The following is a 21,634-nucleotide window of genomic DNA, read 5'->3' as shown; positions in this document are numbered from 1 at the left end:
AGGAGTGAAGTGTGTTGCTTTGAGGAAAAGCACATTAGGAGGGCACAGTTTACTGTAATTGCGCAGTAAAGTTTCCATTTCAGAGGCTGGGCCAGGTCACAAGAAGGAAAAGCCAAACACTGCTTGGGTAGTTCAAATATTTGATATATATGTATATTTTTCAGATATAGATTGTTGTTTACCAAGGTGTGGTTAGCTGCACGTCCGCTCATTTTGGAGTGTTGTCTCACTGGTTTTCTGCAATGGAAGTGAGGAGTGTTTTAGCACTCACTTGTAACAGATTTAGGACTGGCATCCTGCTTGACCAGACAGGCAGCAGGATGCTGGCATCACACACGTGCTCCAGTGCCAGGATGAACTGGAAAGACAGGAGGAGGTAGTCTGATAGATGGTAAAAAGGGAAAGAAACACAAGCAGTATTATACAGGGGGACCAGAAGAATTGAAAGTTAAAGAGAAAGTGTGAAAGCAAGGAAAGTTTAGGAACAGTGTTAACAGCTGTACAAGTACGCAAAAATGTAGCTAATCTAAGTAACATTTCTGTCTACCTTCATTCTCGAAAGCATTATTGTGTGTATACCAGTACTGCTATTTGTCTTAATATCCTGAATGTTGAACAGGCCTCTTTGCATCTATAATTCATTTATTTGAATTGAACCACTGACACAGTGGTCCTGGTGGGATCAGCTAAAATGCTTTTCCAGGCCGGATGCGATCGTCAAGGTGCGTGATTGCATCCTGTTTCAACAACCACGCCAGAAATACTTGTAGTGAAAGGAAAATACTTTTTGTTTTAAAATAGCAAGTAGCAGTTTAGAGCAATGCTAAGCTATTGGCTCTAGCAATTAAGATGTTAAGATGTTTTCATTTAGCAGCAAAACCCAGATAGCTAGTCCACAGCAAATGGCTATGTTATCTCCAGCTGGTATGTTTAGGATTATCACTCCACTGTCTGCCCTCTTTGTTTTAGCATCTTTTCCACAACAATGAGCCCTGCGGGAAATTAGGCGAGCCGGAAAAGCAGGGATGGAAATGCAGGATGGGGGTGATACATTTAGTGGGATAATCTGGAATTTGAGCAAAAGATAAAAAATGATGGTTAGACACCCTGCGGGGATGTCTTGTTTTCTAGTTGGGGTTTAAGCTGAGGGCAGATACATATGATGTTGATAACAGTGAATGTTGCATCATGTTTGGGCCCTTAGTGTGTATGTTTTGTTTTTGTTTTTTTTGACAGGCAGGTAAAGGGATAGTAAAGGAAGTGAATGTGTTTTTAGTGGCCGGCTGATTATAATGAAGAGCGGGATGGTGTTGTGAGGAAGACTGAGGGAGGCAGAGTGCAAGGCAGAGCTGTCGTTTCTCGCTTCATTGGTCAGGGATGCGGGGGCTGGAAAGAGGCACAGATGGGAAGAACTCTCCCGTTGTGTAACAGAAACACACACCCAGGCTCGCACACAAAGAGAGACATGCTTGATGCCCACTCTTATACCTTAAAGTTGGAGTGCTTTTAGAAGTAGGTGTAAACGTCCACTATTTGATCCATTGTTGTATTGTGAGATAATGCCGACTGGCCAGGTCATTCTCTTCTCTTCTCTTCTCTTCTCTTCTCTTCTCTTCTCTTCTCTTCTCTTCTCTTCTCTTCTCTTCTCTTCTCTTCTCTTCTCACAAATATAACAACCAGATCTTTTGAGGATATGACCGAGTGAAAGATAATGGCAAAAGCAGGGAAGATTGGCAGGTTACCCCTCCCCCCCACCCCTTCGGCTGCTTTTCATTTTTGAACTTGATTGAACAAATATGAGCTCAGCAGTATACCCTCAAACATTTAATCATTCATCCTGACTTAGACTGACACATTTCTTTTACATTTTGACTTTGAGTTTTCTAATTTGTTTTTACAGCGAGTACAGAAAATCGAATTTAATACAGTAAAAATGAAAAAAAGCTACACAAAAATATGGGGACTCTTGGAGGTCATTTGGTTTATGTATGGTAAACCTACTGATGGGGATTAACTGATAAAACTCACATTTTTTAGCGGTAGCAGGAAAGTGTCCCTACTCAGGTTTTGCTCCCCAGCCCAGCCCCACCCACACATCTCACCCACTCAAAGTTTTTAGAGGTCAGTTCATTAGAGAAAGTGCAATGATTCTTGTGCTGCCCAAAAAATGGTTAGTGTCTTCATACATTGTTTCCATGAATTAATCTGAAGGAAAGTCTGACGAAATGTTTTGTTTCTAGCGTAACCCAGGTTCTCTGAAAACTGAGTGAGATATATCACTATGGGGGAAGCGCCTTCTGGCATGACCAGTCACGGAAGCGCCGCTACCACCATGTCTGTCTGAGATAAATCATTTCAAGAATACGGAGTCCCCCATCACCACTTTAAAATTGCCCCTTGCGCTATACCAGGCAGGATTTTCTTACATTTGCCCATGCAAGTGCTAGCTGGGTTTATTGCTGGGTTTTGCCTTGGTGTCAAAATAGTGGGGATCAATCTTTGAGATCACCAACACTTGCAAACGCTGCTCAGGGATTCTACCTGTATAGCATTGTTTTCAGAAGTTGGTGTTTGCCAGCAACGCTTGTGCATGTTTGACGCCCATACATGCGATGCAAAGGGGATGGAGGGTTTTCACCGAGTTCATCAACCCACAAACATTTTGGCAAGTCCAGGTTATGATGTCCCTTACTTTGCTGCCACCAGTGTTCCCTGGACAGATCCAGTGGTTGCCATAACTACTAATGCTCAACTTTGACAGCCAGCAAATGGCTATATAAACACAAGCTCAGTTGACGTGCTAACTTGATAAGGTGCGGGAATGCAACAACACAACAACCTGTTACCAGAAAAATCTTTCCAGTAATCTTTCCTGAACCCACAACAACCCACATTCAGGGACTACCTATCCTGGTTCAGAACCGCTGACGAACTCTAGTGATCGTTACTGGGAAGAAAGTGAGAATGCCTGATGTTGGGTCAAGAGATCCGTGTGGGATAGCAGGGATAGCAAAGGACAAACCTAAGAAAACTTCACCCACTGTATCTGTCCTATTTATAAGTACTGCATGCTTTATGTGCAGGGATTATCACAAACTAACCATTTTAAAGTAATTGCATTTCTTAAACTCTCTATTATAGAAATGAATAGGTTAATACCTTTTTTAAAATCTGCATTAGGATGGTGCTAAATTTTACACAGGCAACCAGTCGTATTAAGAAACCTGTGGTAGATATACAGTCATGTGAAAAAAGTTTTCCTTTGACTCTGTGCAGTCCTGTGAAAAACTAAACGCACCCTTTGGAATCCAGAGGAATTAAGAGGGTAAATGACAACAAAACTTTTGTCATTGCAAATACGTATTAAAACATGTGTAGGAGAAGACAAAAAAACAGTCATATAGAAAAACCATTCCTGAGGGCAAAAAATCTGATTATGTCATCAGTGTCTGTCTGCGTGCATTTCTGGATATAATTCTAATATATTTGTCACCTGAAACACCATAATGTGAAATGCATACACACAAGATCCTCCCCGTGAAATCAGAGTTAAGTGTGTTGCCTGTTTGGCTGTCGCAAATATTGCTCAGCATCTTTAAATACTGTAACAAACTAGTGATCAGTGGAGTGAGCATTGTGAGAGGGAAGCCAGAGAGGATCTGAGAGGGGCTGTATGTTTTGCATCATATGATTCAGCATGTATTTCACATATGTACAGAAGGGGGAGAGAAAATGGAAAGGAATGTTTTATAGTATCCTTGTGTAGCACAATGACCCCCTTTTTCACACGGGGATGGCAGTGACTATAAAAAAGATGCATTTAGCATGTGTAGTTGAGTGAACTGGGGAGTGAAAGCAGGCTGCAGGCTTACAGTCAGGCCTTGAGTGGTTGAAGGAGTAGTGGAAAGAAGTATGAGAGGATAAGGAGAAGAGGTTGGAGGCTGAAGGAGGGGAAGCCAATCTGCCTTTCTTGCCAGCTGGGTGCTCAACTCAGCCTTTCATTGGCCTGGCTGCACCAGGCCAATGAAAGGCCTGGCTGCACCCTTTGTTCCCTTGGCGAGATCAGTTTTGGAAGAAGAAATCTTCTTTGCTAGAAAAAAACCCCAAAAGCCAAATAATAAGTATTTACTGATGCGCAAAGATATGTAGGTATGTAGATTGTTGAAACAACTTTCATATTACAAATGATGTATTTTTATATTTTATTTGTGCCACAGTGGACATAAAAATTTATCCCTTTTTTTGTTATGAGGTGCTTACAGAAATAAAAGCTTCCAGTAACATCTTAACCAATATAAATTACAGCTTTTAAGAGATTACATAAAAAACCCCACCAGATCCAAACAATATTCTGTATACAAAATAACTTTACACCACAAATTCTTACCAAAATATGTCCCCAAACCACCGCATGCATGCCACAGATCACCGCTAATTGATTCATATGCATTCAAATATATAATGCGGATAGAGGTAGAGTTTCCTTGTAGTGTTCAGTGATGATGTTGCATTGCTGTGTTTCTGATGTAAGAGTCCAGTCTGGCACAGAGGCTGGCCTAGAATTGCTTGGTTGGCACTGGACAGCAGGGTGGAGCAAGTCCAGCATCTCCCCAAAGAAAGTCAAACTGCCTGGCTTGGTTTGTGAGCCTGGAGCCTCCTGTGTGTATTGTTGTTTGAGGTTGTGTGTGTCCGTGTGCACTCGCGTGTGTGTGTGTGTGTGTCCGCTGTCCATGTTTTGCAGGCTTGGGGACAGTTTTGGACATTCAAACCACCCTTAGGGTGAAGGGAAGCAGATTGGATGATCATAACTGAAAACTGCAGACAGACATGCAAAGTCAAACACACATAAACAGCACACACTCATATCCCTCCACAGGGTAATTACTTTTCCCTGCTTCACTTAATTCTTCTTTTTGTATTTGCTTGTGTATTTCCTATGTCAAGCATCCAGCCGCAATCTTTTCTCGGCCGCTGACGGCACTTGGAAAATCCCTGTCATAAACTTTGGTGACTTGACACCCCCCCCCCCCCCCCCCCCCCTTTATTTTTTTTAAAAACTCCCCTTACTTTTGAACAGTGGCCATCTTGGCTTCCCCTAACACAGCCCGTGCTGTCCCAGTCACTCAGGTTATAATTTTGATTGGCCACACTGCATGGAAACTGTACTAGTTAGCGTGCACAGCTCACCACTTACCGCAGAGCTTTGTACTTGCAGTATAAGTGCATGCTGTTGTGTGTTTTCTGGTGTTTTGCATATCTTCGGTTAGCTGCATGGGTTATTAATCACAGCCAGGTCTCTAAGGGGCCAGGTTAAGGTGGTTGAGACCACAAGGCTCCGTACTGATTTGTTTACACTCATTTACTTTTGTCTAGACATAAAGGAGCATGCCACCTATTTATGTCAAGGTTGTGTTACTAGTCACAGAGCTCGCTATATAATTAAATATCTCAGTTTAGAGAATAAGAAAATTACTAAATAACTAAAAACATGTGAAGTGAAACAGTGACCATCATGTTTGTAAGACATGGAAACGCAAACACAAATTTACAGTGACATAGTATTAATACATATGATTTCCTGAGAGAAAGCTTATGTGAACTAAGCAGAGGGGTCTAGCTTGCTGTCTCTTGTCAGGTGAAAATAATTCGGCAATGTAAACCTCTTTGTAACCAATTTCACACGATTGGCTGCTGACTTCCTCCAACAACCACTCATAACCGGTTAGAGCATACACATTTTTCTCTTTTAGCCGGTGGCTGCCAGATGGTCGCTGGCAGGACTTTAGACCTGTGTGAGTGAGGCCTCATATTCCGTGTCTACTTCCAGGAGATAGTTTGACACTGTGACCAATATAAAGCCACATTTTGATCTCAGTGAGAGCTGCTTTATTAACAATGTGAGGCAGATAAGCCTATAGTGCTGTGATGCATTTTCACGCACATGTAATAACTGGAAGCCAAACAGTGTTGCTTAAAGAGCAACAGAAACCTCTCTAGTGATTGAAATCTGTAAGCCTTAATCGCCACTCTTCAGTCAGGGTATTAAAAATTGCCTAACATTTTTACTTTTCCTCACTTAACACAGCTCATATTAAAGCATTACAGCACCAATGCATCATGTCCTATATGCTACACTTAGGATTGACATGTATTCACGTTCAAAAGTCATACAGAAACGTCCCACAGTGAATCGTGTGTTATTGGTGGGCTTTAGCCCAAGATTTTTAGATCGGTTACCCCTGAACTACAGTGGTTACAGATTTAATACATTTATATGACCATTTTCCCTTCTTTGCCATTTCTTATACTGTCTTTGTTTTGTTCTTTCCAGCAATGCTTCATTAAAACATCTGCTTCTGGTTTCCTTTGCTTGGAACCCTTTAGTGGCACTTCACTTCTCTGTCTTTATTCTTCCTGGTTTTCCACCAAGCAAGGGGAAAAGCAGAGAGACATCAAAGTCAGGACACCCCTCACAGTGAGGCCTCTGTGTGTAATTGTTGAATAGGGGTTTACCTGACGAAATCTCTGTAAAACAACACAATCAGTGCCAGCTGTTAGCAGCAGGCGTTCTTGTTACAAAGCAGAAAAAAACTCTTCCCGTGCACCTGCATCTGACTTTTCCTCCAGCTATGTTTCCATACATGCACTGTGTGTATGTGGAGGTTTTTTTTTTTTCAGTGTACCAGTGTAAGATGCACTCCTACCACCTCCTGCAGCTATACCCTTAAAGGCTTATAGTTCTTCAGAAAATGGCTTTAGTTACATTCATAGTGTTAACCACAGTCCTCCATCAGAACTAAAGAGGGTTAAGCTCTAAATAGGTTGTAATATCCCCTGTCCTCGGCTCCCTGAATGCCCTCAATATCATGCTGTCTTTTGTCTAATATTGCAAAAAGAAAAAAAGTGAAGGACATGTTGTTTTCAGAGTGAACTATTACATGTGGTTGGTTCTTGATGTTACCTCGGATTCAGCAAAAGAAACAGCCCATATGGAAAAGAAATAGAGAAAACTTATAAAAGACTTGCATCAGATTTGGCTTGCTTCATATAGTGAATCATATAAGGCTTATATGATTTACTCATGAAAGTGGCCACTTTCTTATTACTTTCATATATTGTTTTAGGAAGTATCCAAAACATACAAGTTTCATTTATATAATTTTTCAAGGGATCTTATGTCTGTTTTCACTCTTGTATGCTTTTCATACAAGTTCCACACGAGACAGATACAAACTTTATAAGATTAATATATATCTTTTCCATATGGGAGAGAAGGTGCAGAAAAGTCTAAAAATTCATGAAAATTTTGAAATTGTGAATCTTAAAGGGTGAAACGGAGAGAGGAAACTCTTCAGGCATTCCAAGCTTTCTGTGGCTGCAGATGATTAAGAGCCGTCTTCCCCTCCACATTCCCATGTTTTCCCTCAGACTGTGCTTCTATCAAACACACATGGAGGAAGACATCATTATCTCACAGCAGACGTGTTGCTCGGTTTGTTTTCAGCTGCATTTAATCTCAATTCAGTATGAAATCTGACAAAACAGGCTTCGAGCCTCATTGACATTCACAACATGTAAGAATAACCTGAAAAAAGAAAATGAGCAACAAATGACATCATGCGCCTGTTTCCCTAAAGGTCTTCTCTTGCACTTTATTCATCCTCTTTATCTCATCACCCCCGGCCTTTTCCCATTTGCCTTTTCCTTGCCTGCCTCATTCACTTCATCTGAGCACCATATAAAGTGCTGCTTCTAATTTCTTTCTATTTGAAGCCAATTTCCATCTATATACCATCTTACAGCTGAGGCAGATGCATACTGCTAAAATTGACAGAATGAGCTCACCAGGATGGCTTTTAGTAGATAAGGCTGACTGCTCTGTGCTCTGTACAAAGCTCACTCATAGAGCGCTGTTTCTTCTTTCACAATAGCAGTTCGTGTACAGTGTTTGAGCAATATTGGTTATCTTCAATGACATAAAGAAGTAGACTATGAGCAGGGACTATGGACTATACCAGTAGGCTATAGGCAGTCTACTGGTAAACTGTGCTGAATAAAATCCAGTATCCTACTTTCTCAAGAGTTCCACATTGTCCTCTGATAGAAATGCTTGAACATACAAGTCAGTCCAGGTGTTTTTGTCAGTCTGAAATGATTCCAAATTGGAACAATTGATCCAAACCCAACCCCCAGCCCTCGGTTGGAATGACACATAAAAGAAAACAAAGAGCTCATTACAGCCAGCCATTCCCTCTGCTTGTCCTGTTACACTGCGGGCTTTCTGCATACTTTGAACCTGTCAGCTGGCTCGCTCTGTTTCTTTGTGTGTATGCATGTACTTGTGTGTCTGTTTTGTTTTTTCCCCCCTTCTCTTAGGCTCTATAAGACTGTGTTTAACCTAAGTAGCAAGACGAGTTTGTTTAGTCAATAGTTGTTGTAAAGTACTGGCCAGGCAAGGTGTAGGTGTGTGTATGCATTTTATTTTTTATTTTTTAGATTTAATGATTAAAATATTCCTGTGTGGATATTCTGGCTAGTATTACTTATACAAATGCTTCATTGAATGTCAGCACACAGCAGGATTATAACAAAATGTAGTTACTAAGAAAACTATGACAAACCTTTGTAAATAAAGCAAACACATTTTTACCAGCATCATGTCCTGTAACAAGGATGTCATGCTGGTGTGTATTAAGCAGCATATCAGATGATTATATCAGCGAGGCTCTATTTTGTGGTGCCAACGTTCTGTGAAAGTAGGAGGTGGAGAGATTAAAACTAAAAATACCACCTTATCAAACTGATTCGAGTTGGACTCCTGACCCAGATGTTTACAGACCAGAGCGAACGAGCAGAAATGACTTAACCACATTTTTCAGTCCATCCTTTTTTTTTTAACTGTCAGAGTGAAAGGGAAAGTATTTATGAAGACAAGTTGTGTTTTAGAGATCTATTTAAAAAAGGTATCTGGGTATAGGCAGTGGCAAAGGATTTGACTGCAGTTCTTTCAAAGGTTCCTTTTGGACTTTGGTTGCTTTTTCTCTCATTTTCAGTCTAGTCCATGAATCTGGCCAGTTTTTTGTTTACTAAGCCACTTAACAAGGACCTGTGAGTCATTCCAGCATAAAAAATACAATTAACTCAAGGCATGAACCAGCATTGTGTTTAAAACATAGCAGGCAACCAAAGAACCAATTTTATTTTGTATCTTTATGCATTTTGTTATAAAAACTAAATTTGTTCTTATTTCCTTAGAGGAGTGTAATAAAAAAATACCAAAGCCACACAGTTTCACAGACATAAAATAGCATTTTCCCCAACAAGGTGATTTCCTAAAAAGAATCAGCTGAAAACTTGGTATATCTTGGCAAATGTGTAGCATGTCCTCAAAAAATGGACAAAAATGGATAAACCCGAGAGATGCCTCTGGTCTTTCAGTTGATTTGTCTACTGTTCACCAAAGCCTCATCAGAAATGGTCTCAGTGGAAGTGTGGCTATCAAGAAGCCATTGATCCAAGTAACAGGAAACGGGGAGGAAAAGCTGAGGTGTCCCAGATTAAATAAAAACTGGACTGAAAATCAGTGGCACCAGGTCTTATGGAGTGATGAATCCAAATTTGAAATTTTTTGGTCAAACCATCTGTAAACCTTGTGGAGGCTCTGTCATGATTTGAGTTTCATTTCAGCCAGCGGTGTTGGGGATCTTGTCAAGAATATAGAATTATAAATGCAGAAGTGTACTGTCCGATTTTCATCCGTCATGGAATACCATCTGGAAAGCATCTGATTGACAGTGGCTTCATTTTTCAGTAGTGTAATGACCCCAAATGCACTTCTAATGCAGAGCTTTGAATGTCCTTCAGGATGCACTGAGAATTATTCCTGAAGACTCGTTAAAGAAATTAGGTTTGCCTAAAAGAGTTCAGGCTGTGTCAGGAATAAAGCTGTTCATACCTGATACTCTTGTGCATTACTGTATTTCTCCAGTTTTTATGCATTTCAGTGTCATTTTAGGACAAAGAAAAATTAAAACTTAGGATAATGTCCACATCTTCAGAGACACTTTATTAGGCACAAAGAGCAAAATATATGTGAAACTGACTGCAATGTGACTTTGTCAGTTTTGAGAGGATGAGGATCTGCCCAGTTTAACAGACATGTGTTAAATGTCAAAAAGCAACCTTTCGGCAGATGTGAAGAGATGTTTGAAATCCCATTATGCTGTCTCTCACTCTAGCTCCCTTTATTGTCTGTTATTCGTTGAGCTGCTAGTTGCAGAGGGACTGGATAACTGTAGGCTCCTGGGGAAGATCAGATTTCATGTTGCGATCCCCCTCCCCTTCATCCATCTCTTCCCTGAATGCCCTTCGGTAACATCTTTCCTTCTGTGAAATCTCTTTTATGTCACTCAATATCCCTTTATCCATCCCCCTGACCATTTTGCTCTCTCCGGCTGCCTCTCTCATTCAGTGCTGTTCAGCCTGGAGCGCACTAGACAGTACAAATGCTGATTTTTAAGCCCAATTTGGCCATGACAGCTGATTTTCAGCTGTGGGGAGACGGCACTTGTCTGCAAGAATACAGAACACATAACTACGGATAGTGGCAAATGCTGTTTTTACAATTTTAATTTGTTACCTCGAAGTGCAAACATGATGTTTTCAAAAGTGTCCCATAACAGCAAGTAAGAGAAATCTGAGTGTTATCCTGAGCAGGTTAGAATGTGAAGTGTGTCTTCAAAAATCTCTTATTAATTGTTCAAATTTTAAAAACCTTTTATCTGCATCAGCATTTTTTCTTTTCTACATTTCTGCTCCAATCCAATGTTAGTCTTATTTTTTTCTGACAGGCAACACAATCCAATCCAAGACTTCGTATATGTGGATATAAGAAGTCCAACTGTCCAGCTTTTTCTGTTTTACCTGTACATAGCTCTACGACAAGTCTGGGTAATTTCCCTCACAGCACTTCAGTCGTAATGCGTGATATCTTTAAGTCTTCAACAGAAACCTTGTGCAAATAATCCTGATGGCAAGAAAACAAAGTCACAGTGAAGGCGTGTGATGTTTGCACTGGGCTGATACCTTGTCCCACTTACTATAAAAGTCAAGGAGCCAATTTGAATCAAACATAAGTACATCTAAAAAACAAAACCAGGAAATTAAAAAGACCTCTCTAAAATGTCAGGTTAAGCAGAGCAAACTTGCCAAATAGCTTATCTGACATTGATCTTACTGATGGTTTACAGAAACTGAATTTGGATGCAGGAGGAATGGATTATGAAGCTATTCTGCATGCGCTGCTTTGTTGTGGGATTCTGAGCTTCCTCTGTTATGTCCACATGGAGTCCACATGGTCAAAGCTAAACCCTGTTGTGTGTTTAGCTTTTTTCCCCCCTGCCATTCTTTATCATGTCTTGGGTCTTTCTTTCTTTCTCTTTGTTTCCTTTTCTCTCTCCGAGTGCTCCAGTTTTACATACCACACTGTGTCATTTTCATCGCAGCTCTTTCTCATCTGGCCCACTTTATAGACCCACGAATACTCAGAGTAAAGTGGCTGTGACTGGCTCGTAGTGACTACTCAAGAAGTCTTTTCTCAGCAGCATCTGTAGCACTGACATACTGTGGCTTGCTGAATTTGTACAGTGTTTATGTGAGTTGGTTGTAGACGCTTCTTAAAGTAAACCTTTCTAACCATCTCTGTGCACTATACAGATCTGTGTTGTTCACATTTATAGCTGCATATCCAATAATCCCACTCTTGACTTTTGACAAAAGGGTGTGTTTGCTTGCATGCATGCACCACTCTCTTTTCATCCATTATTGATGGTTGGGGCCCCTTTGCTGAAAAACTAGAAACTGACTATTGTAACACAGGGTGTCATATTACTCATCTCCACCCACCCACCCAGTACTCAACCTAGTATGTCCGCCTATTCTAATTCACAGAAATAAAACAAACATACTTTTATAGAATTGTGAAAAAAAATTGTCTTAACACGCTGCAGTGATGTGTTCGGTTTGCAAACCGGCACGCCACAAGCCGAAGATTTTAAGTAAGTGTTTAAAGTGAAAGATAAAGGAAGTGAGTCATCACACTGAGAAGGTGAAACCAGAGAATATTTGTCCTTTTAACTAGAAAAATGAATTAGCCATCCATTTGTCAATTTTCTTAACCACTTATCCTGTTTAAGGTTGCAGGGAGGATGAAGTCTTTCCAAGCTATCATAAGACAAGAGGAGTGGAAGCTAGCCCATCCCAGGGATTGAAAATGAAGTAGCTGATTTTAAAAAGCATTGACCTTCTTTTTAAATGCACAATCATCATACTTACTTATCGTCTGCTCTCTGAAAGTTTCTGACAGCATTAGAAGTGATGACTTGTAGATTACATAAATATGATGTACGTTTTATTTTGTAAAATAGTTTTGTGACACCAAGTTTGGGTCAGAGTCTCCTTCACAGTTAGAATTTTCATGTTCACCATTTTTTATTCTGTATTTTCAACTGCAGTTCAGAACATGTTAAAAACAACATGCGACACACAGAAGTTTTACAAGCTTTGACTGAACACCAGTAAAGCTAAAAATACCAAGTATTATAATGTTTTTGTGTTTGTTTGAAAATTTCTTTCCTCCAAAATTTGTTATGGAAACGATTTATTAAACCCTAATAACACAAAATGATAAAATCTTGCTAATTCTGTTGTAGTTACAGAACTGGACATTTAGCACTACAGCTGATTGTAAAGTATATAAATATAGTTATAACTGCACTGAGTAACAAATTAGCATGCAGTTAAGAGCAGTGCTATGTGCATGTGCTTTCACGTGATTTCTTTTTGAATTGTAATGTTTTTGGTTTGGTTTTTGTTTAGTTTTTTTTTTAACTCCGTGACCATTATTATTGTGGTCATAATTTTTGAGATTTTAAATTAAGTTTGAGAGAAGAATGCCACATGTGCACTGGGTCCAGTATTTGAGTAGTGTTACTGGTAGTAGTAGTGGATGGAAAAGGCGAAAGAACACAGTTGAACCAAGGAACTCAAAAACCCCCCAAAAAAACACATGCAAAGATAAACACCCAGCAGAAACCCTCACACCTATATCACTATTTACTAAAGGCACACACTGCCACTTTCTTTAGGCTTTGTCATGAGTGTGTCTTAAGGAAGACTGTGTTTACCAGGCGCCTGTCCTGATGCAAGCACACTTTATGTAAATATCACTATCTGTAAATATCACTATATATCTGTCACTCAGGGGAACCAATGCTTCTGGTTCTCTGAAGACTTCTTATTCATGTGTATTGTGCATTTATCCAGAGAGCGATGCCACTCCCTGATGTTGATGCGCGAGCGCAAATATGTTTCTGTATTTACTGTGTAAATGTTTGTGCTTTTGCCTTGAGAGTGACTTTGCATTAAAAACAGAAATGATCTGTCTGTGGTGCCCAAAGTCTGCTCTTCAGACCAGAGGAAGGTAGAATAATTCTATTACTAATGTATCGTGCCTTGAGATATTTTTAACTCTATTGATTACTTAAATGAGTCAGTGTCCCATCAGAATACCTTTGTGCATCTTTTAGCAGTTGGCTGAAAGATGAATGGCCTCATCTGAGAAAGGTGATATGGTGGTGGTTAGGTGTATTTCCTGGTGTTGGCTGAAATTATCCTTAATTTTGACAATGCTTCTCTTTCCTGAAGTTGTCTCTTAAAGATATTACATCTGCAGTACTTTATACAGTCTTGAGCTACCCTTAATTCCTTAGGTAGTTTTATTCCAAGGAGCAAGAACTTTCTTGCTTTGTGAAGGTCCTTCACCCTTTTATTTGGACATTGGCTGCTTTTTTAATACATTGTCACATTACACGGTGTGCAGTGTGTCCTTAATAAAATCAAAATAATTTCAACAAGCGTGGCATAAAAAAAATGAAGTGAAAGGCCTAAAAGCTATGTACAGCAGATGAACAGTATTTGAAAGTGGTGCTTTAAGAAAAAGGAAAATATTCAGGAAAGTCTTGACACAGGCCTTAAGAGATGCCTCTGACTGGTTGATCCATTTACTGTTTGCCAAAGCCTCATCAGAAATGGTCTAAATAGAAGTGTGGTGGTAAAGAAGCCATCCTTCAGGAAGGGAAATGGGTAAAAGAGGCTGAGGTATGCCACATTACACAAGAGCTGGACTGAATATCAGTGGCAACAGATCTAATGGAGTCATTTTTTTTTTGTTCAAACTGTCATTGTTATGCACGGAGCAGGTAGAACACGGTGGAGGCTGTGTTATGTTTTGGATTTACATTTCAGCCAGTGGTGTTGGGGATCTTGTCAAATTATTAGAATCATAAATGCAGAAAAGTACCATTATCATTAAAGCCAATTATCTGATAGGTAACAGAGCGCTCTTACTGTTCTTTGATACTGATGCTTATCACTCTTAGCGGTCATAATCTAATAATATGAACTAATTTGGTGTAAAACAAAGAAAAGCACATTGATACTCTGGCAAGCTCATCACAGATGCATTCAGTAGCTACACCACCTCACATTTTCAGTGAGATAGCCGGCTGGAGTGCACTGGACATACAGGTGCAGCCACTTTACTGAAGCAAACGTGCACACAACTTTGGATTTATGGAATTTGCATTTGTGTTTTGTGAAGTTGCCGTTGTTACTCTGTAACTCCTGTCAGCTCCTCTTCTTACATGCAGTATTTTGCATATAGAGTAGCTGCATTTTGGTTTATATAATGAAGCATAACGGCAGAGCACATAATGTAATCACGCAGTTACGCAACATCCAAAGTGGCATGTGTTGACAACAGCACTTTTGTCATTGTATGAGTTCTCTCTCCACTGTGGAAACTTCCAGTGTTTTACACAGTAAAAACGAGCTTTAATGAATTGATTTAGCCTGCCGAGGTAGCAATGATTATAGTGAAAAACAGAACAGACAGAAAGAGATTCACCTCTGGCAGACACATTGTGGCATCTGGCTTCAAGGCCTCCGTTGCTCCAGTGAGGGAAACAGATGTGTTAATGTTATGAAAGCGTGTGTGTGTGTTTGGGTGAGTGCTCAAGCACGTTTTTGGATCCAAACCTCTATCTGTGTGTGTGTGTGTGTGTGTGTGTGTGTGTGTGTGTGTGTGTGTGTGTGTGTGTGTGTATCTTTGTCTGTTTAAGTGTGTGTTTTACCCACAGTGTGACCATCCAAGAGTTGCATTACCCTCTATGTTGGATACACAGCTGAATCCATAAATATCTCTTCCTGTCTCGCTCACTCGGTGAACACAGGAGCCTTGTGATTGATAATTGTGTAATTGCCACTTACAGATGCCTCTCACAGCTCCATTGTTTCCTTGGTTACATGTTGTAAATTACAGACACACTGTGGTCTCAAACTGCCCCCTTAAATTGCTGTTGGTCTCAAACAAACAAGTGTAGAACATGCACTGCGAGCATGTTTTAGAAGAGACCGAAGGAGCACTTCAGAGGCTTGCATCTACATTCTCCAGTCGATGGCAGTTGCCCTGGTCATAGGACAGAATCTGTATCACATTGACTGCCAGTTATTTGTGAAGACTGGATTAAGATCCACACAGGGAAGGAAAAAAGCTGTTCATATAAAGAGGAAGTGCAAAACAGTCTGTCACGAGTCACGAATAAAACTTAAGTGGCGAGTTTCCAAAAACACTGAAAGAGAATTACATCCCATCTGTGTTGCTTGGAGTGTTGACCATGGTTGCTAAATCTCCACAAAACTGCTTTTGTGTGCTAAAGACTATGACTTCAAGATGATTTGTAGGAAAATTTTTAACAAGGTGTCTGAGAAATTTACAGTGATACATATTTTAAAAAAGCCACTCCTGACGCAAAGTACATTTTAAAACTAATTATAGCTATGTTTCATGTTCTGTAAGTGTGCTGGACCTTTTTAGCTGAAATCCACAGGCTTATAGCAAACTGTTTTCTACTCTGTATTTCCTCTGTTGCTGTGTTTCTGAAATTCCTTTCTCAGCTTAGGCTCTTATGTAAGTGAATTAGCTAGCAGTGAAGCAATTAATTTTTGATTTGCTGTGTTAGAGATCAGAAAATAGCTTGCTTTTGCTTTCCAGCCAAGGGAAAGGGTTTAAACATGAAGTTTGTAATGAATTTGCAAAGCTTTATTACCACATCTTTTTGTGTTTGTCTCTGGTGCTCTCATTATGAATCTCTTAGCAGCCTTGATATGAGCTGTTAACTCATATGGTTATGGTGCCCACATACTTTAATCATTTAGTGATAACCCTCAGCCGTCATTTTGAGATCATTGTTTGAGAATGCAGAGTTCACAGATGATAATTTATCTAATATATTTATATTTTTTAGACTTGTATTTTTTTATGGTTTGGTTCCCCTCTAAAAAAGTTAACGAGGTCTGTGCAGCAGTACCAACTTATGTATTATAGAACATCTGAGGCTAAATTTGAAAGTGTGTATATCCAGGTTTTAGGAGGTTATTCTGTTCTGGTGGATAAACTGGTATTGACTGTAGGCTTTCTGTTGCCATTTTAGTCACAAGGCCTGTTCTCTTGAGAAATAGAAGCTATCTGCCAGTGAGGCAAATATCCCCTGTGTCCCTCTGCAAAACATAAATGGATGTTTCACTGCTCAGATTGATTTTTGAGTTCACTTTAAGGGAAACCGAGGTGAGATTTAGGTAGAAATGTCAAGTATAGATTGTCATTTGGAATGTTAATTATCTAGATCTCTTTTTTCAATGCTATGTGAAACATGTAGCTACTAAGAACTCGGAAGCATGTATGCAGGAAAAAGGGGTCTCAGCTCTGAACAAGGGGACTAATTATCTTACTTTTTGATGTGATTCTGAAGGAACCTATCAATGTGTTGGCAGATAACTTATTTGATTGGTCACCTTGTTTGTAAGCACCCTATCGTTCATGGCATTTATGGCTTTGGTTTTAGTCTCTACCAGCTCTTTTCAGAAATATCTGACACTAACTGTTTAATGCTCAGTTTTCACCAGCTAGTTGCTTACAGTATGTGTCTGCCATTTGATACAGAATACATTTTCTGTTTACTTTCATTGAAAACAGACAATTTTACTTAATGCATATAAAAATGATGCTATATCTAAACGTCTGTTAGCCTTAAGTAGAACGTTATCTTTGCCTCTTGGTTCTTACTATGTGTGGATGAGCTGCTTGAGCCCTGCTAGGAGTGAAAGTCTAACAAAGAGGCAGTTTAACCACAGCCAGGATGGTATATATGGTCCATTAGTTTTACATTAGTTTTAAATGCCCATGCACTGTGTTGTTTGTCCTGTTTGGGGTGTCGGCAAATTAAACTAATATACAAATCAGAATAAAGATGCAAGGAGCAGAGATGGTGAGCGTGGATGAGTTTAAATACCTGGGTCAACCATCAAAAGCGACAAACGGTGCACAAGAGAGGTGATGAAGAGAATGTGGGTAGGGTGGAGTGGGTGGAGACGAGTTTCGGGGGCAATTTGCAATAGAAGGAGGGTAGCAGCAAGAGTGAAAGGGAAGGTTTACACAAGACTGTAGTAAGACCTGTAATGATGTATGGTTTGGAGACAGTGGCACTGATGAAAATGTAGGAGGCAGAGCTGGAGGCTGGAAGATTTTAACTGTGAGTGGAGAATGTCATTTTCACTAGTTGGTTCTCAGCTTTCGTGGATACAAATTCAATATTATTGTTGCAAAATAAAAAGAGACAATGTGTTTAAAGGTGTATAAAAATGTGCCATTTTTAGCATGTTGTTAGGTGGTTGCCAGGCAACATGATGATGTCAATGTATCTGATAAAGATCAGATCCTTCAGGGGCCAAGTTTGGTTGCTTAGGCCCTGATCGTGTAGGTGTTATTTGTGGACAAAGAAACCCACAGATGGACAGACAGAAGTAGATTTCCTGTATTGTAATACGATTTTTAAAAAATAATGATTAGAGCCATGAGTGAGAAGAACCACTTAGAATAGCCGCAGCGTGCATTTGTCTGTTCAAGGACATGCTGATATTTAAATTTTATACCATACAGGAAATTATGACCAAACCATCCCTCTTCCTGTACTGGGTACGTCTGGTATACTACCCACCGTATACTACCCATTTAATGATTCTGGAAATACCTTCTGTGTTGTGGAGAAATCTAACAACTACTGTCTGGCTAATATTTACTGTTACATTATTATGGATTTATGCTATGTGGGTGTATTTGTACTTGGGTCTGGATGGAAGCAGCAGCAGGCAGCGCTGCTATTTTTTGACACTGATGTCACTCGTCTTGCCTATGTGAGACTGATTCATGGACCTCAGGCGGAACATTTTAAGGGACAGCATGGGTGGGACGTCGCATATTAAAGTGTGAGTGTGTTTAGTCATGTCCTCGTTGTTTGCTTGAATGAGAATTATTCTATTTTTAATCTGGTGCTGTAATGTCAAGCCAAGGTGGGGAACATCAACTCTGCAAAGAGGAAAAAGAAGGTGAAAAAGGGTTTTTAAATAAATTCATCAGAAAAGTAAGGAAGAAAAGGTCTGCGAGGAAAAGAACTACAACCAGCAGAGTGATTATGACATGAGCAAGTGCTGTGAAGCCGTTTCAGACTAGTACACAGCATAAGCACAATTAATTTTGCTCAGGAGGCAAAGCTTGTTATAGCATATTTAAGACATGTACCTTTTGTTGAGTCAAATAAAACAAACCTCGGTCCCATATGGCTGCTAAAGAAACAATCTGGGTAATGCAGGTACTAATTTAGATCTCAGTGACATCTGCTGCAGTGTATTGGTGGGACTTTTTCTATTTGTTAATAGCGAAAGCCTGACTCATCTGTTTAAAAAACTCTGTTGTATTGGATTTTCTGTTAAAACTATACATTTTCAGGGTTGAGAGATCCACTGTGTCTGTCTACTGACTACATTTGTCAGATTTATTAGGAAGAAACACAATAAAATTCCTAGAAAAAAAAATCTAATAAAGATACTGTATTAAATGTCTGTTGTGAATGCTACCCTACCAGATTATAAAAACATCTTCCTCCACTATTCTCCACTATTTAATAAGATAAATCAGGTCAGATCAGATGGATGTCTTCATCTTTCTGCACTCCTTGCTAGCTGAGGAATTGCAAAATACAGGGTGTATCAAAAAGAATCATTCGATTTCAGTTTTTTGACTTGCTCTGTGTTAATATACAATAACATTTGGATCAGGAAAATGTTTAATTTTGTGTGCCTTTTTGGTAACGCGCTCGGTGTGTAACGCCTTTTACAATGATAAATCACTGTAGTTGGTTTACTTTCTAACAACAGTGCTAAATTACGTTAGCATTGTAGCGGATTTAAACTGAGCCTCCGCTAATGACAGTGGATGTGTTACAGCAACAAAAATGGAGAAAGCTGTAAATTTTGCAGAGCTCCACAATAGTGTGTGTCTGTACGCGTGGGTGTATGTGTGGTAAAATAGAATTTGTGGCCCGAGACAGGTTGTCAGCTCCCTATTATCACAGTGGGACCTGTGTGTCCGAGTTATTGATGGCTTCAATTAGAGACTGAATCTCCCCAAGAAGGCGCTCTCAACTTGCCATACCTGCTTATTATTTCTCCCAGCAGCTTTTTCTCATGGGTTACAAAGCTCTCAGGTAGCTCTCCGGGTGCTCAGATAAATATGTTGCTGAGCAGGCAGAAAACCAACCAGACTGAATTTGGCCAAAAGGACTGATGTTTTTTGGCCCTAGAGGCCAAAAACATAAAGCAGTAAGGTTATTATGCTACAATGTGGCTTTTAATTTAGTTCACAGAAGAAAAAGCAGTCGGGATTTCTCTCAGCTTGGTTCATTGTGATTTGAGCTTAACTCTGTGTTTTCTATTTTTTTACTTCATTTTTGTAGACAAAATCAATTAAAACACTAAACAGTAGTTGTAGTTCATTTTCAAACTATAGCCAAGGTATAACAGAAACAAAGAAATGGGGAAAGGAGACAGCAAAGTGTCAAAGAAGGACACATATCAAGATAAACTGCAGCACATGCTGCTTTCCCACACCCCTCGCTGTGATCTCTCCTGACACACAAACGCATCTTTCTCTCCACTTTCTCTTTCTCACGCTCTCACTCGTGCACACACACAGCCTCACAAACTTGTTGATTCTTTTGGTGTGCACTTGGAATATTACTGGACCCGTGATATCCCAACTCCACTTCTTAGACAGTGCTAATGGTTAAACTGGGTCACTCGAAGGTCTTTTCCCATCTTTTGGTTTACTATTACTTGTTGTCACTGGAGTGTGGTGAGGCCCCGCTGCCCTTTGTCCCACTCATCAGTGAATAATGGTCTCTCTCTCTCTTCAATCCTTTCTTCAACCTTTCTTCAAGTTGACTCGGGGTTGCCAAAGGCTCATGACGTTGTGCTAAAAGGCTACTTACTCTGCCCAGTGCAGCCGGTGATTATGTGAGATCATTCAAATGTTAAGCTGAGTGCTCTTACAACAGTGTGTTAACTCGCGTGAGACTGTCTGTTTACTTGTGTGTTTATATTTCAGATTTGCTGCCATGATTTTGAAGAGTGAATGTTTTCCTAATCGACACAAAAACCTCCATTTACTTAATTTGCTTGAAGATTGTGCTTAAATATAGTTCTGAGACTCTGTTTCATGTTAATTTATGTGCTTACTTTAGGACACTTATCCCACACCTATCCATATAAACAGCATATAATGGTATACAAAGTAGTTTAGCTAGTGTCACATCAGTTTTTTTCTATAACATTAATAAAGTTTTAAAGGAGATTTACAAAATGTAATATTACTTTTTGGACAAAGCCAGCCAATACTGTTAATAAATACATTTAATTATAACCTAGATATAAAAATATAAGAAACTAGGTAGCTGCCTCATAATTGTGTGCCTAAGCCATAGACTGTATATAAAAGATGGGCTCCTTATTTTGTGGATAGCAGTTTTGAAGCTTTGAGTTCTGCTTTAGAGCATAATACACCAAAATGTCCTGGCTGGTTCCTGGACGTTGCTAGTTGCTGGAAGAAATGTTGTATTTAAAAAAAAGGCCTCTACCTCACATTGACTGCACCTCACAGGGTGGTACTAAAATAGGAAAAAGTGTGACGTGAAATGGAAACAGAGGACTTTTGCCTTCAAAATAAAAGTTGTGCCTCAGCGGTGCAGCCATTTTGAAAAGAGGAAACTTTTACTTTAAAGGTGAAAAACAAAAAGGGGTGTTTTTTTTTGTTTTTACATTTGAATGCATTTGCATATTTTGTCATTATTCCTAGCAGAGACCACATTCATTGTAAAACATAATACAGCAACTGGTTTAACCAGCTTGGAGGGATAAAGAAAATACAAATATGGTGGGTTAAACAGATAAATGTTACTTTGCTACTCTCATACACTGTTTTGGAACTTTTCAGTTAAACAAAATAAAATTGATGGCTGTCTACACGGCTGATCTGAAGAAATCCTTCATGATGATTTGTTATGCTTTTAATTTATTTCTTTTTCTGTCCTGCTGTGTACTGCTGTAGTGGAAACTACCTCTTTGAGATTGAAGTGTTACTCAGAAAAACCACAAGTATAAATACTACTTGTCCTTGCAGTTCTGT

The 21,634-nt window shown here is 39.6% G+C and overlaps 1 protein-coding gene across 1 annotated transcript in view; it reads left to right on the top strand.

Moving 5' to 3' along the window:
* Positions 1 to 21,634, top strand: part of bcr (BCR activator of RhoGEF and GTPase) — an 84,652-nt gene that overhangs the window by 3,194 nt on the left and 59,824 nt on the right. The window lies entirely within an intron of this gene.

This window comes from Maylandia zebra, linkage group LG7 (assembly GCF_041146795.1).
Source record: "Maylandia zebra isolate NMK-2024a linkage group LG7, Mzebra_GT3a, whole genome shotgun sequence".
NCBI lineage: Eukaryota > Metazoa > Chordata > Actinopteri > Cichliformes > Cichlidae > Maylandia > Maylandia zebra.
The sequence above is the reverse complement of the archived record's forward strand: the minus strand, read 5'-3'. Positions and strand labels throughout refer to the sequence as shown.